The sequence below is a fragment of the Pongo abelii genome, chromosome 12 (genome assembly GCF_028885655.2).
Source record: "Pongo abelii isolate AG06213 chromosome 12, NHGRI_mPonAbe1-v2.0_pri, whole genome shotgun sequence".
Taxonomy (NCBI): domain Eukaryota; kingdom Metazoa; phylum Chordata; class Mammalia; order Primates; family Hominidae; genus Pongo; species Pongo abelii.
Genome location: NC_071997.2, coordinates 31313967 through 31331692, shown reverse-complemented (window position 1 = coordinate 31331692; position 17726 = coordinate 31313967). Strand labels below are relative to the sequence as shown.

Genomic DNA, 17726 nt, shown 5'->3' with positions numbered 1-17726 from the left:
GAAAAGAAAAGAGTCTCTCCCACAGCCATGCTACCCCAGCTGTACTCCCTGGGGTGCTGGGCTCTCAGCCACCCCATCTGGTGTCTCATTAGGTTATGTGCACTCGGTGTTCACTGGCTCTGAGTCCAAAAAACCATAGCACCAAAATTGCTAAGAAATTGTAGTCCTTGTGGCCTGGACTGCCTTTTAAGTTTAGTGCCCTAGGACACCAGGGCACTTTGGCCCATGGTGGCAAGGCTTGCTGGAATTCAGGTTCTGACAACTAGGATGGATAATTCCCTTCTGGCTATGGCTGGTCTAAATGCTCCCTCCGAGGGTACCTGCTGAATTCTGCTCTGTGTTGCTTTCCGATGTTACAGGGAAGCACTCAGTTCCAAGGCAAAGTCTCACAATCACTGCACTCTCCCTCCCCAAATCACACAGATTCTCTCTTGTCATGAGGCTGCTGCTACTACTGGGGAGATGGGGGAAAGGTGGCATCAGCAGTTCAAGACTGTCTTTCCTTCCCTCTTCAGTGCCTCTTTCCTTGATATGATGTTAAAAACCAGGTACTGTGATCACTCATCTGATCTTTGTGTCTTAGGAAGGTGCTTTTTTATGTAGATAGTTGTTCCATTTGGTGTTCCTGCAGGGCAGAGGGTTGGGGTGATGCTTGCTGGAGGGTTCTATTCAGACATCTGCTCTGCCTCCTCCTCTAAAAGCTCACTTTTGAAAAAAGTGGTACAGACCAAAACCCACCCGCCCATGGAAAAGGAGGAACTAGGTGGTAAGGAAACAGGTGCGCAAAGTGGTGATTACTTTTTTAAAAAAATATAATCGATACAGGTATTTTCAGTATATAATCATATAGAAAAGTTGCCCATTTGGGGGGTGTATAGTTCCTTTTTTTTTTTTCTTTTTTTTCTTTTTTTTGAGACGGAGTCTCACTCTGTTGCCAGGCTGGAGTGCAGTGGCATAATCCCGGCTCACTGCAACCTCCGCCTCCTGGGTTCAAGCGATTCTCCTGCCTCAGCCTCCTGAGTAGCTGAGATTACAGGCATGCACCACCACGCCCAGCTAATTTTTGTATTTTTAGTAAAGATGGGGTTTCACCATGTTGGCCAGGATGGTCTCGATCTCTTGACCTTGTGATCCAGCTGCCTTGGCTTCCCAAAGTGCTGGGATTACAGGTGTGAGCCACCACACCCAGCCAGGGCGTGTATAGTTCTACAATTTTTTTTTTTTTTTTTTTTTTTTTAGATGGAGTCTCACTCTGTCACCCAGGCTGGAGTGCAGTGGTTCAATCTCAGCTCACTGCAACCTCCACCTCCTGGGTTCAAGTGATTCTCCTGCCTCAGCCTCCTGAGTAACTGGGATAGCAGGCATGCACCACCACGCCCAGCTAATTTTTGTATTTTTAGTAGAGACGGAGTTTTGCCATGTTGGCCAGGCTGGTCTCAAACTCCTGACCTCAGGTGATCCACCCACCTCAGCCTCCCAAAATTCTGGGATTATGTGTATGAACCACCTGCCCGGCCAGTTCTACAAATTTTAAGACACGTATGTCCAGATTCATGTAACCACTACCGCAGTAAGGATACATAACAATTCCAACATTCTAAAAACTCATTCATGTTATTACTTTATAGTTATACCTTCCACTCACCCCCTTACCACTGATTACACACTATATACCATATAAATGAAATTATATGTTATGTAGCCTTTTGATACAGGCTTCTTTCACTCAGCGTAATGCCCTGGAAATTCATCCAAAGTTGCTGCTTGTAGAAATCGTTTTTGTTTTCATTGCTGAATAATATTCCACAGTATGGATATACCACTAGTACATTTACCATTTTTAGGACATTTGGGTTGTTACCAGTTTTTGGTGATTATGAATAGAGCTTCTGTAAACATTTGTATAAAGGTTTTTCAATGGACATAGTTTTAATTTTTCTAGGACAAGGGTCAACAAACTATAGCCATAGCCTGTGGGCTGGCTGCCTGTTTTGTTTTTTTTTTTTTTTGAGACGGGTTCTTGCTCTGTCACCAGGCTGGAGTGCAGTGGCGCAATCTCGACTCACTGCAACCTCCACCTCCCGGGTTCAAGTGATTCTCTTGCCTCAGACTCCTGAGTAGCTGGGACTACAGGCATGCACCACCACGCCTGACTAATTTTTTTGTATTTTTAGTAGAGACGGGGTTTCACTGTGTTAGCTAGGATGGTCTTGATCTCCTGACCTCATGATCTGCCCTCCTTGGCCTCCCAAAGTGCTAGGACTATAGGCGTGAGCCACCGTGCCCAGCCATTAATTTTAATAAAGCTCAACTTAGCCATTATTTTCTATTATAACTCATCCTTTTGGTGTCATGTCTACGAACTCTTTGCCTAACCCTAGGTCAGTAAGATTTTCTCATATGTTTTACACTCATATGTTTACATATTTTCTCATATGTTTGTAAATTGATTTGTAAAATCGATTTACAAAGATTGCTGTAGCACCTTTGTAAATATCAAATGCCCATATTAGTGTGGATTTATATCTGGACTATCTTTTTTTTTTCATTGATTTATGTATCTATCTCTTTGCACATACCTCGCTTTCTTGATTACAATAGCTTTTTTTTTTGGAGACAGGGTCTCATTCTGTTGCCCAGGCTAAAGTGCAGTGGTGCAATCTAGGCCCACTGCAGCCTCTGCCTCCCAGGTTCAAGCAATTCTCCCACTGAGTAGCTGGGACTATAGGTGGGCACCACCATGCCCATCTAATTTTTGTATTTTTTGGTAGAGACAGGGTTTCAGCATGTTGGCCAGGCTGGTCTCAAACTTCTGACCTCAAATGATCCACCCATCTTGGCCTCCCAAAGTTCTGGGATTACAGGTGTGAGCCACTGCGCCCGGCCTACTATGGCTTTATAATAAGGTTTAAAGATGGTAGTGTGATTCCTCCAAGTTTATACTTCTTTGTCAAAATTGTTATCACATTCTAGTTCCTTTGATTTTCCACCTACATTCTCTAATTTAATTATCTATATCTATGAAAAAATCTGCTAAGAACTTGATTGGAAATGTGTTTGATCTATAGATCAATATGGGGAGAATTGACACCTTTACTGTGTCTTCCAATTCATGGGAATGGTATGTCTCTCCATTTATTTAGATCTTCTTCAGTTGCAACAGTATTTTGTGGTTTTGAGTGTATACAACCTGTACATGTTTTGTTAAGTTATAAGTTCTGTTTTTATAAAGCTAATGTAAATGCTATTTTTTTTTTAGATTTCAGCTTTAAACTGTACATTGCTGGTATAGAGAAATACAACCTCGTATCCTGTGACATTGCTAAACTAATCTCCTATTCTAAGAGATTAATTGTAAATTATTTGAGCTTTTACACATAGACAATAATGTTATCTGTGAAGAGGGACAGTTTTAGATCTTTCTTTCCAATCTGTTTGCCGTTTCTTTTTTTTTTTTTTTTGTCTTATTTCAACATCTTGAACTTCTAGTACAATATTGAATAAGACTGGTGTGAGAGGATATTCTCTCCTACTTAATGATAAAAGTCTTTTTGATCTTAAGGGGAAAGAGTTTCACTGTTAATTAGGTCATTAACCACCATGCCTGGCTATTTTTTTTTTATTTTTTAATTTTTAGTAGAGATGAGGTATCATTAAGTTGTCCAGGTTGGTCTCAAACTCCCTGGCTCAAGCGATCCTCCTGTCTTGGCTTCCCAAACATCTGGGATTACAGGCTAGAGCCTCGCTAGCCACAGATATTTATAGATGCCTTTATCAGCTGTGCCTGGCCAGCCACAGATATTTATAGATGCCTTTATCAGATGGAGGAAATTTCCTATTCCTAGTTTGCTGACAGATTTTATCATGAATGGACATTGAATTATGTCAGATGCTTTTTCTACATCAATTGATATGATCATGTAATTTTTCTTCTTTACACTGTTAATATGACTGCATTGATTGATTTAAAATGTTATACCATCCAGCCGGGAGCAGTGGCTCACGGCTGTAATCCCAGCACTTTGGGAGGCTGAGGCAGGTGGATCACCTGAGGTCAGGAGTTCAAGATCAGCCTGGCCAATATGGTGAAACCCTGTCTCTGCTAAAAATACAAAAATTAGCTGGGCATGGTGGCAGGCACCTGTAATCCCAGCTACTCAGGAAGCTGAGGCAGGAGAATCACTTGAACCTGGGAGGTGAAGGTTACAGTGAGCCGAGATAGCGCCATTGCACTCCAGCCTGCAGACAAGAGTGAGACTTTGTCTCAAAATATATATATATATGTTATACCATCCTTGAAAGTCCCAGGATAAACCCTATTTGGTTGTGATGCATTTGTTTGTTTATTGTGGTAAAATACTCATAACATAAAACTTACCATTTTAACTGTTTTTAAGTGTACAATTCAGTAACATTAAGTTTGTTCACCATGTTGTGTAACCATCAACACTATCCATTTCCAAAACTTTTTGATCATCTCAAATAGAAACTCTGTGCCTAATAAACAATTACTCCCCACTCCCCACTCCACAAGCCCCTGGTAACCCAAACTCTACTTTTTGTCTTTATGAATTTGCCTACTAGCATTTTTTGTTGTTGTTTTGTTTTTTGAAACAGGTTCCTGCTCTGGCGCTCAGGTTGGAGTGCAGTGACATGATCTTGGCTCACGGCAACCTTCGCCTACTGGTTTCAAGTGATTCTCAAGCCTCAGCCTCCTGAGTATCTGGGACTACAGGCATGTGCTATCACATCCAGATAATTTTTGTATTTTCAGTAGAAATGGGGTTTCACCATATTGGCCAGGCTGGTCTCCAACTCCTGGCCTCAAGTGATCCGCCTGCCTCAGCCTCCCCAAATGCTGGGATTACAGGCATGAGCCACTGCACCCGACCTCGTGGCTTTAAATGACTGAATATGTATTGACATTTTATAAACTACTTGATTCAGTTTGCAATCTTTTTTAGGGTTTTTGCATCTAATTTCATGAGGGATATTGATATTTTCTAATTTCCCTTCAGATATTCTCTTTGATACATAGATTAATTTAGAAGTCTGTTGTTTAATTTTAAGTGTTCAGGGATTCTCCTATTGTTTGTCTTATTGATTCCTGGTCTACTTTTGTTATGCTCAGAGAACATACCTGGCATGATTTCACTTCATTTAAGTATGTTAAGGCTTGTTTTATGACCCAGGATATAGTCTATCTTGGTGAATGGTTCTATGTGCACTTGAAAATAATGTATAGTCTGCTGTTTATGGGTAGAGTGTTCCTCAAAGTTCAACTAGATCTAGTTGGCTAGTGGTGCTGTTTCATTCTCCTCTTCTTTGCTGATTTTCTTTTTCTGTTTTTTTTTTTTTTTTGAGACTGAGTCTCACTCTGTCGCCCAGGCTGGAGTGCAGTGGCGCAATCTTGACTCACTGCAAGCTCCGCCTCCCAGGTTCACGCCATTCTCCTGCCTCAGCCTCCCAACTAGCTGGGACTACAGTCACCCGCCACCATGCCCGGCTAATTTTTTGTATTTTTAGTAGAGATGGGGTTTCACCGTGTTAGCCAGGATGGTCTCGATCTCCTGACCTTGTGATCTGCCCGCCTTGGCCTCCCAAAGTGCTGGGATTACAGGCGTGAGCCACCGTACCCGGCCTTCTTTGCTGATTTTCTAATAGTTCTATCAGTGATTGAGAGAGGAGCATTGAAGTCTCCAAATGTAATTTTGGGTTTGTCTATTTGCTTTGAGAATTTTGAAGCTGTGGTGTAAGATGCAAACTATTTAGGATTATTATATCTCCTTGGTGAATTAAATATTTTATCATGATGTATGATCCTTTTTTGTCCCTAATGATTTTCATTGCTCTGGAATTTGCTGTGTATGATATTAACATAGCCACACCAACTGTTTTGGTTAATATTTCCATGGTATATCTTTTCCTTTTTTTTTTTTTTTGGAGATGGAGTCTTGTTCTGTCACCTGGGCTAGAATACAGTGGTGTGATCTCAGCTCACTGCAACCTCCACCTCTCCGATTCAAGTGATTCTCCTGCCTCGGCCTTCTGCGTAATTGGGACTACAGGCAACACCACTACACCTGACTAATTTTTGTGTTTTTGTTAGAGATGGGGTTTCACCATGTTGGCCAGGCTGGTGTATATCTCCTGACCTCAAGCAATCCACCCATCTCAGCCTCCCAAAGTGCTGGGATTACAGGCATGAGCCACTCTGCCCGGCCTCTATTCTTTACTTTTAACCTACATATATAATATTTAAAGCAAGTTTTGGCTGGGTATGGTGGCTATTGCTTGTAATTCCAGTGTTTTGGAAGGCTGAGGTGGGAGGACTGCTTGAGGCCAGTAGTTTGAGACTAGCCTGGGCAACCTGGTGAGCCCCTGTCTCTATAAAAAAACAAAACAAAACAAAAAATCTAGTCAGATATGATGGTACATGCCTGTAGTCTTAGCTACAGGGGAAGCTGAGGCAGGAGGATTGCTTGAGTCCAGGAGTTGGAAGCTGCAGTGAGCTATGATCATTCCACTGCACTCCAGTCTGGGCACCAGAGCAAAACCTTGTCTCTAATAAATAAATAAATAAATAAATAAATAAATAAATAAATACAAAACATTTTTTTAAAAATGAAAAAAATTTTAAAAAGTAAAGCAAGTTTCTTGTAAATAGCATATGGCTGGGCACTGCTTTTATCCATTCTGATGATGTCTTTTGAGATTTAGGTTTAGTCCATTGATGTTTACTGTAATTATTTATGTGTTTGGATATATGTCTACCATCTTATTTTATTTTATTTTTTCTGAGACAGAGTCTTGCCCTGTCACCCAGGCTGGAGAGCAGTGGTGCCATCTCAGCTCACAGCAACCTCAGCCTCCCAGCCTCAAGCGATTCTGGTGCCTCAGCCTCCCAAGTAGTTGGGATTACAGGCGTGTACCATCATGCCCAGCTGATTTTTCTATTTTTAGTAAAGACAGGGTTTTACCATGTTGGCCAGGCTGATCTCAAACTCCGGGCCTCAAGTGATTCACCCACCTCAGCTTCCCAAAGTTTTGGGATTACAGGTGTGAGCCACTGGGCCCAGCCCCATCTTATTACTTTTTTTTTTGCTCCATTTTTTGTCCTTCTGCTTACCACTTTTTGCCTCCTTTTTGGTTATTTAAATGATTTTTAGCATTCTGTTTTATTTCATATATTGGTTTTGAATATATCTCTTTGAATAGTTTTTTAAATGGTGACTCTAGGGATTACAATACACTTAATTTTTCACAGAATGAACATATTACCACTTAAGTGGAATGTAGAAATCTTACAGCTGGATAGGTATTTTTACCTTTCCCTCTTTACATTATAGATGTTTTCTATTACATTTACATGCATTGTAAACTCCATTAATGTTATAATTTTCGCTTTTGCTTTCTTTTCTTTCTTTCTTTCTTTTTTTTTTTTTTTTGAGACAGAGTTTTGCTATTGTTGCCTAGGCTGGAGTGCAATGGCACGATCGCGGGTCACCGCAACCTCCTGTCCCAGGTTGAAGTGCTTCTCCTGCCTCAGCCTCCCAAGTAGCTGGGATTACAGGCATGTGCCACCATGCCTGGCTAATTTTTGTATTTTTAGTAGAGACGGGGTTTCTCCATGTTGGTCAGGCTGGTTTCGAACTCCTGACATCAAGTGATCTGCCCGCCTTGGCCTCCGAAAGTGCTGGGATTATAGGTGTGAGCCACCACGCCTGGCCTAATTTTTGCTTTCAACCGTCAAATGTATTTTTAAAAACAATAATGGATAGATCCACTAGACAGGGACCATCAAGAAAATACAAGACTTCAACAATGGGTTAAACAAGCTAGACCAAATAGACATCTATAGAGAATTCCACCTAACAATATCAAAATACACATTCTTCTTAAGCGCACTTGGAACACTCTTTAGCATAACCCATATGCTAGAGCATAAGAAAAACTTCAATGATTCTTTTTTCAATAAGCCTTTTGTACTCCTAAACCCTCAATAAATTTAAAAGAATTGAAATCATAAAGCATATGTGTTCTGACCAGAATGGAATGAAATTAGAAATCAACAACAGAAATTTGAGAAATTCACAAACATTTGGACATTAAACAACACACTTCTAAATAACCAGTTAGTCAAATAAGAAATCACAAGGGAAACTGGGTGTGGTGGCTCATGCCTGTAATCTCAACACTTTGAGAGGCTGAGGTGGGCAGATCATGAGGTCAGGAGATCGAGACCATCCTGGGTAACACGGTGAAACCTCGTCTCTACTAAAAATACAAAAAAAAAAAAAAAAAAAAAATTAGCCAGGCATGGTGGCAGGCACCTGTAGTCCCAGCTAATCAGGAGGCTGAGGCAGGAGAATGGTGTGAACCCAGGAGGTGGAGCTTGTGGTGAGCCGAGATTGCACCTCTGCACTCCAGCCTGGGTGACAGAGCGAGGCTCTGACTCCAAAAAAAGAAAAAAGAAATCACAGGGGAAATTAGAAAGTACACAGGAAATGAGAAGAAATCACGACATGTGAAATTAGAAAATTAGAGAAATTTGAGATGGATAAATGAAGATACAGCATACGAAAACTTATGGGATACAGCTAAAGCAACATTAAGAACGAAATGTATACCTATTAAGACTATATTAAAAAAAAAATGACCTCTAAAAAGTAAGTAACCAAAGCATACCACTACAGAAAGTCATTGAATCATAAAGGAAGACAGTAAGAGGGGAAGAAAGGAACAAAGGATCTATGAAACAACTAGAAAACAATTTTTTTTTGAGACACCATCTCACTCTGTCACCCAGGCTGGTGGAGTGCAGTGGCGCAATCTTGGCTCACTGCGACCTCTGCTTCCTGGGTTCAAGCAATCCTCGTGCCTCAGCCTCCCGGGTAGCTGGGACCACAGGTGTGCACCACCTCGTGGGACTAGTTTTTGTATTTTTAGTAGAGACAGGATTTCACCATGTTGTCCAGGCTGGTCTCAAACTCCTGGCCTCAAGTGATCTGCCCACCTCGGCCTCCCAAAATGCTGGAATTACAGGCATGAGCCACTGTGCCCATCTGGAAAACTTTTTTTTTTTTTTGAAATGAAGTTTTACTCGTTGCCCAGGCTGGAGTGCAATGGCATGATCTTGGCTCACGACAACCTCCCCCCACTGATTTCAAGCGATTCTCCTACCTCAGCCTCCTGAATAGCTGGGGTTACAGGCATGTGCCACCACACCTGGCTAATTTTGTATTTTTAGTAGAGACGGGATTTCTTCATGTTGGTCAGGCTGGTCTTGAACTCCTGACCTCAGGTGATCCACCCACCTCGGCCTCCCAAAGTGCTGGGATCACAGGCGTGAGCCACCGCGCCCAGCCAGGAAAACAATTTTTTAAATGACAGTGGTAATCCTTACCTATCAATAATTACCTTGAATATCAGTGGACTTAAAAAAATGATCTCAAATCAATAGCCTGGGGAGAAAAAAGAGCAAACTGTGCTTAAGGCAAACAGAAGGAAGGACATAAAGGTCAAAGCTGGAATTAGTGAAATAGAAACTAGAAAAACAATAGAGACCTCAACAACAGCAAACAAGTGAGCGAAAGGCTGGACTAGACATTTTTCTAAAGATGATACAGAAATGTATAAAAAGCATAAGAAAAGATGCTTAGGCTGGGTGCGGTGGCTCATGCCCGTAATTCCAGCATTTTGGGAGGCCAAGGCGTGGTGGATCACTTGAGGTCAGTAGCTCGAGACCAGCCTGGCCAACGTGGCAAAACCCCATCTTTATTAAAAATACAAAAATTGGAATTTGCACCAAAGCAGCAGCTGCATTCCCACAGTTCGATCTTCACCTTCACGATGTTTCGCTGGTCAAAAAATGCACTAAGTCATCTCCAAGATGAAAGCATTCAGCAAACAATGGCAAGGCAGAGCCACCAGAAAAGTTCACCTGATTTTCATGACAATACGATAATGCTGTATTAGATAGTGGAGCCACTTTCTGTATTGCTATATGGACATATGTAGCAACACAAATCAGAATAGAATGGAACCTGGACCCTGCTGGTAGAGTCACCCCAAAGGAATGGAGAGATCAGTAATCATCCCAGCTGGTATAATAATGAATTGTTTAAAAAACAGCTCATAATTGATACCAAGTTAAAACACTGTGTACCCATTAAGTTATGGCATTATTGAGGAAATAAAGTACATTTTGAAACCTTCAAAAAAAAATACAAAACTTAGCTGGGCATAGTGGCAGGCACCTGTAATCCCAGCTACTTGGGAGGCAGAGGCACAGAATAGCTTGAACTCAGGAGGCAGAGGTTTCAGTGAGCCAAGATCGCAACACTGTACTCCAGCCTGAGTGACAGAGTGAGACTGTGTCTCAAAACAAAAACAAAAACAAAACAAAACAAAAAATGCTCAACATTGCTGATCATCATTAGAGAAATGCAAATCAAAATCACAAGGAAATATTATCTTACACCCATTAGGATGTCTACTATCAAAAAAGCAGAAAATCACAAGTGTTAAAGAGGATGCACAGAAACTGGAGCTTTTGTGCAATGCAAAATGGTGTAGCTACTACCAAAAACAATCTGATGGGTTCTCAGAAAAATAAAAATAGAATTGCCGTATGCATTTCTGGACATATATCCAAAAGAATTAAGAACAGGGTCTTTAAGAGATATTTGCACATTGCACTTTAAGAGATATTTGCTATTTGATTTATAGCAGCATTATTCACAATAGCCAACATGCAGAAGCAGCCTAAATATCCATCAATAGATGAGTGGATACACAAAATGTGGTGTATACAAATAATGGAGTATTACTCAGCCTTAAAAAGGAAAGGAATTCTGTTACATGTTATAACATGCAAGAACCTTGAGGACATCATGCTAAGTGGAATAAGCCAGTCACAAAAATGCCAATACTGTATGCTTCCACTTATATGAGGTATCTAAAGTAGTCAAATTCACAGAAACAGCAAATCAAATGGTGGTCACCAGAAACTAGGGGGAGGAGGAAATGGAGAGTAGTTGTTTCATGGGCATAGATGTTCAAGTTTTAAAAGATAAAGTTGGGCCAAGTGGTGGCTCACGCCTGTAATCCCAGCACTTTGGGAGGCCGAGGTGGGAGGATTGCTTGAAGCTAGGAGTTTAAGAACAGCTTAGGCAACAAAGCAAGACTCTCTCTCTACAAAAAAAAAAAAAAAAAAAATTAACCCAGCTCAGTAGTGCACACCTGTAGTCCTCAGCTACTTGGGAGGCTGAGGCAGGAGGATTGATTGAGCACAAGAGTTTGAAGTTGCAGAGACCTATAATTGCACCACTGCATTCCATCCTGGGTGACAATGAGATCGTGTCTCAAAATAATAAATAAATAAATAAATAAATAAATAGAAATAAAAGATGAAAACGTTCTGGAGATATATTGCACAACAACATAAGGCTACTGCATTGCACACTTAAAAATGGTTAAGTTGGGCCAGGTGTGGTGGCTCATGCCTGTAATCCCAGCACTTTGGGAGGTCGAGGTGGGCTGATCACGAGGTCAGGAGATCAAGACCATCCTGGCTAACAACGTGAAACCCTGTCTCTACTAAAAAATACAAAAAAAAAAAATTAGCCGGACGTGGTGGCGGGCACCTGTAGTCCCAGTTACTCGGGAGGCTGAGGCATAAGAATGGTGTGAACCCGGGAGGCAAGCTTGCAGTGAGCCGAGATCATGCCACCGCACTCCAGCCTGGGTGACAGACTCCATCTCAAAAAAAAAAAAAAAAAGGTTAAGTTGGTCTGGGTGTGGTGGCTCATGCCTATAATCCTAGCACTTTGGGAGGCCGAAGCAGGCATTCACCTGTGGTTGGGAGTTGGAGACCAGCCTGACCAACATGGAGAAACTCTGTCTCTACTAAAAATACAAAATTAGCAGGGCATGGTGGCACATGCCTGTAATCCCAGCTACTCAGGAGGCTGTGGCAGGAGAATCGTTTGAACTCTGGAGGTGGAGGTTGCAGTGAGTGGAGATCGTACCAGTACACTCTAGCCCGGGCAACAAGAGTGAAACTCTGGCTCAAAAAAAAAAAAACGTTAAGTTGGTAAATCTTTTTTTTAACCACTATTAATTTTTTTAAAAATCATTTTTAAAGAGTAGAGAAAATCAACAAAGGCAAAAGTTGGTGTTTTGAAAAAAAATTTTTTTTTTTTTTTTTTTGAGATGGAGTCTCGCTCTGTCACCCAGGCTGGAGTGCAGTGGCGCGATCTTGGCTCAGTGCAAGCTCAGCCTCCCGGTTTCATGCCATTCTCCTGCCTCAGCCTCCCGAGTAGCTGGGACTACAGGCACCCACCACCACACTCGGCTAATTTTTTTTTTTTTGTATTTTTTTAGTAGAGATGGTGTTTCATCGTGTTAGCCAGGATAGTCTCAATCTCCTGACCTTGTGATCAGCCTGCCTCAGCCTCTGAAAGTGCTGGGATTACAGGAGTGAGCCACCATGCCTGGCCTAGAAAAAGTTTTAAAATTCATAAACCTTTTTTTTTTTTTTGAGATTGACCAAGAAAAAAGAAAGACTCTAATTACTAAAATCAGGGATGAAAGAAGGGGTATAAAAACTGACTTATGGCCGGGCGCAGTGGCTAACAAAGTGCTTGTAATCCCAGCACTTTAGGAGGCCAAGGTGGGCAGATCACGAGGTCAGGAGTTCGAGACCAGCCTGGCCAACATAATGAAACCCCGTCTCTAATAAAAATACAAAAAATAAGCCAGGTGTGGTGGCAGGCGCCAGTAATCCCAGCTACTCAGGAGGCTAAGGTAGGAGAATTGCTTGAACCTGGGAGGCGGAGGTTGCCGTGAGCCGAGATCGTGCCATTGCACTCCAGCCTGGGCCAAAGTGTGAGACTCCGTGTCAAAAAAAAAAAAAAAAAAAAATTGACTTACAAGGATGCCTTCTTCCTTCACTTTTATTTAACACTGTACTGGATGTTCTAGCCAGGGCAATTAGGCAAGAAATGCAAACAAAAACTATTGAAATAGGAATAGAATAAATAAAACTATCTCTATTCTAGATGACATGATCTTATACATAGAAAACCCTAATGAAACCTCAAAAAAAAAAGACCTAAACTATCAGTGATAATACATGAGTTCAGAGATTGTACCATACAAGGTCAATTAAAAAAAATGAGTTGCCTACTTACACACTGGCAATGAACAATTCAAGTAAAATTAAGTAAACAATTCCATTTATAATATTATCAAAAATAATAAAATAATTATGAATAAATTTAATCCAAAAGTGTAAGACTTGTAAACTGGAAACTACACAACACTGTTAAAAGAAATTAAACAAGAGCTAAATCAATGGAAAGGCATCCTGTGTTCATTAATTGGATGTAAACATGTCTACACAAAAACTTGTATACAGGCCAGGCATGGTGGCTCATGCCTGTAACCCCAGCACTTTGGGAGATTTCGATGGGAAGATCACTTGAGTCCAGGAATTCGAGACCAGCCTGAGCAACACAGCAAGACCCCCATCTCTACAAAAAAGAAAAAATGAAAACAAAAGCAAACCTATACATGAATGTTTATAGCAGTACTATTTTTATTAGTAAAAGGTGGAAACAATCCAAATTTCCATCTACTGAAGATGGACTTTTAAAATGTGGTATTAGTGGGCACAGACACACATGCCTGTAGTCCCAGCTATTGGGGAGGTTGAAGCAGGAGGGTCGCTTGAGCCTGAGAGTTTGAAGCTGCAGTTTGCAGCTGCAGTGATGCTCCTTGATCCATGCAGGAGCTGTGATCAGGCCTGTGAAGAGCCACTCTACTCCAGCCTAGGTGACATAGTGAGATCTCTGTCTCAAAGAAAAATGTGGTATAGCCATACAATAGAATATTACCTTTGCATAAAAAATAATGAAGTACCAATGCATACTACAACATGAATCAGCCTTGAAAACATTATTCTAAATGAAAGGAGCCAATCACAAAACCTTGTATATCATTTAATGTATATGAAATATCCAGAGTAGGCAAACTCAAAGACACAGAAAGTAGACTAGTGATTGCCAAGGGCTGGGCGGAGGGGAAATCTGGGAGTGCATGTGACTGCCAACGTGAATGGAGTCTCTCGTTGGGGTGATAGAGATATTTTGGAATTAGATTTTGGGGATGGCTGTAAAACATTGCAAATTTACTAAAAAAAAAAAAAAATCATTGAATGAAATTAAATCCTATGGAGATTAGAGGTATTTTCATTTTGGCCAGGCAATCTACCTGATTAGGTTCAAGCCACAAGTTCCCACCCCTCCATTCTGCAGTCTGGTTCCAAAGTCAGTTCAGTGTCCAAAATCTTCACAGGACTATTCAGTTCTGTCTGACTTGTGCACTACCCAGTGGCCAGTTGTGTCTGTGGGTGATGGTCTCTCAGTTCAGCTGTCAATCTTTGGTGTGTTGAACAGGACCAGATCTATGCAGGAGCAGCTCAAGAATGAGCCCTGGGGTTTGTAGACAAGTTAATGGGGTTGCTTCACTGGTTAACTCTCTCTCAGTAATTACCCTGTTGCTTTCATTTGCTGAGGCTTCTCTTTTTAGTCTTCCAAGCAGAAAACAGGCTTTCATTATCCGGCTCTACCATGCATTTCTACATCTGAAGCCAAGCAGTGGGAGGACTGAATTGGAAGAGAAGCAACATGGATTGTTTCTGCCCTCTTGGGACCACAGCTCTGTCAATTGGAGAAGGTTCCTCCTGCATCTTGGCTCCTGGGCTCCTCTTGGGGCTGGTGCTAGTGCCACGGTGGGACTGCTTGTGGGCTGAGGTATGAGAGAACAGGGAAAAGAAAAATGGGGAGGAATGAACTTCTGGATTCCCTCGGCATGTTAGGAGACCCTTTTCCTGTTACTTGAGCCAGAAAGAGAGAGCATCTTCTGGAGCTCTTTCTATCTACACCCTGGTGCCCACTGCCAGGTTAGTCAGAGGATACCATAGGGGAAACATGGTTATCTCACCACTGGTTTGGTGGTACTTCAAGTTCTGGTCTTCTTGGGAAAGCTGCCTGCAACTATTTAGTTTTCAATGTCTTCCAATAGCTGCTCCATGCATTCCGTACTGTCTCCCGGCTGGACTCCATGCAGGAAGCCTGTCTCCTCCACAGTGTGCACTCACTCAGGTCATTGCTCAGTTTTATTGTTGGCATTTGTTTGCCTTAATTTTTCAGACTGGCTTCCTAGAGGTTGCTTCTTGTCTGCATAGTTTGTCAGTCAAACATCAGTTAAAGCCAATATGGCTTCCACCATCTGCTGCTGGATCTATGTGCGATGGCACATAGATTGCCCCGGGCCGTTTGCCCGGGCCATTTGCAAGGGTGTTCTGGCTTTTACTTCCTAACACTGGCACCGGCACAGACACAGGCTGTGTGCCCTGGGCATATGGACATGGCTTGGGCTTGCTCTAATCTCTGCCAGCTATGAGCCTTCAGTCCATTTGGGTAGTGTGGAGTTTACTAAGCTCCCTCTGGCTCTCCCACCTCCTGGAGCTCCCTCTTACATCCCTGACTAATCTGCAGGTCATTTGCTTGTCTCCAAAGGCCCAGAGCCTCAGGCTAGGAGTCAGTGGCCTTTCTTCCTCCTGGTCACTGATATGACCACCTTAACTAGCCATGCTGCAAATTAAAACCTTCCTCACTCTTGCCTCTAGCTCCTGCAGCGAGGTGGCAGGGGAGCTTATTTCCACAGGCTGCCCTGCTGGGGGCCACTGTGTGTGTTATCAACAGCTGGGGTAAATGGGGGTAGCAGCCTGGGCAAAGATGCCACGGACACAGGCTGGTCTTATCCAAGGCTCACTTTAATTCCTTTTTTTTTCTTTTGAGACAGGGTCTGTCTCACTCTGTTGCTCAGGTTGGAGTGCAGTGGTGTGATCACAGCTCACTGCATCCTCAATCTCCTGGGCTCAAATGATTCTCCCGCCTTAGGCTCCCATGTAGCTGGGACCACAAGTGTGCACCACCATGCCTTTTTTGATATTTTTTTGTAGAGACGGGGGTCTCACCACGTTGGCCAGGCTGTTTTTGAACTCCTGAGCTCAAGTGGTCCTTCTGCTTCAGCCTCCCAAAGTGCTGGGGTTACAGGCGTGAGCCACCATGCCCGGCCAGCTTTCATTCTTAAACACGTCTCCATTTGTGCTGTGCCTTTGGTAAAATTACAGAATGCTAAATGGTTTGTCCAGCTACCTTTTGGAAAGATTTGTTGACCTCCTCACTTCATCGTGCTAGAAGTGGGAACTTTGATTACTCTTTAAAGAATCTGAAGATGAAGGGAAGACCAACACATAATTTGAGAGAATGTCAAGACTGAGAAAGGTTTCTGTAGCATGGTGCATGCATGTGTGTGTGCGTGTGTGTGTAGGGAGAGGCAAAGGGTTCTGACAAGAGGAAGAGGCTGAGGAAGCAGGCTTATCTCCACAAGGTGCTGCTGCCACCCAATCATAGGGTCTCTTGCAGCAATTCTAGTCCTGATCTCACAAACCTCATACCCTAACTACTGTCCCCCTAATTGGGGTCCCTCCTCAGAGCTTTCCTAAGGCTCCCTAACTTTTCCCCTCACCTCGGTTGAGGCCTCCATGTTTTGGACTTGTTGGTTTTGCCTTGCTCTTCCCTTGATAAATACACCGTTTATTCCGGTTCAGCCCTTGGAACTTTAAACCTTAACCTAAGCCTCCTGCACCCCACTATATTAGCCCAAGCCTAGAGTATCAGATCTGGATATTTGGGTAAAGATGCCGACAAATTTTGAGTTGGAAAAGAACTTAATTCATTACTAAAAGATGACCTTGATAGCTATATGGGAAACAAGAATGTATCAGGAAGTTAATCCTTTGCTCACACTACACCTGGTGCATGTAATTCCATCTCTGAGTTTTCCCCTTATTATTATTATTATTATATTTTGAGATGGAGTCTCACTTTATTGCCTAGGCTGGTGTGCAATGGCACAATCTTGGCTCACTGCAACCTCCGCCTCCTGAGTTCAAGCGATTCTCCTGCCTCAGCCTCCCGAGTAGCTGGGATTACAGGCGCGTACCACCACGTCTGGGTAATTTTTGTATTTTTAGTAGAGACGGGTTTTCCCCATGTTGGCCAGGCTGGTCTTGAACTCCTGACCTTTGATCTGCCCACCTCAGCCTCCCAAAGTGCTGGGAATATAGGCGTAAGCCACAGCGCGCACCCTATCTTTTGGTTATTAATCCCTTATCAGATAGATAGTTTGCAGCTAATTTCTCCCCTTCTGTGGGTTTTCCCTTCACTTTTTTCCCTTATTGTTCAAAGCCAAGCTCAAGTCCTGCCCCTTTGGGAAAACTTCCTTGACCACTCTATTACAGAGTGTTCGCTTTTTCTATCCTTTGAGTTCCTATCACAAAACTATCCCGTTCCTCTGGCATCAATCATCTATTATGTCCTATCTTTCCTTGTATTATTCCCTTTTTTGTGGTTGCAGTAGTACGGTGGGATAAAGAGCTCTTGCCTGGAGAGGCTTGGCAGGACTCTGTATGGTAGAATGGCTTTGATGAAACCCCCACCATCCAGGATCTGATTCTTAGCTGACAAGACACTGTGTTGTCAGTATCCCAAAAGCCAACCAATGTCTGACAATGAATCAATCAGCAGATATTTATTGACTGCCTCTGCCATGTCAGGTGCTGTGCTAGGCATAGGTCCATGTTAGCCACC

General features: G+C 42.5%; 1 protein-coding gene and 1 pseudogene across 1 annotated transcript in view; one reads left to right on the top strand and one right to left on the bottom strand.

Annotated features, from left to right (window-relative positions):
- Window positions 1-17726, bottom strand: part of LOC112131959 (uncharacterized) — a 55141-nt gene that overhangs the window by 15781 nt on the left and 21634 nt on the right. The gene's annotated exons all lie outside the window — the stretch shown is intronic.
- On the top strand, window positions 9796-10094 carry LOC112132082 (cytochrome c oxidase subunit 7B, mitochondrial-like; annotated as a pseudogene).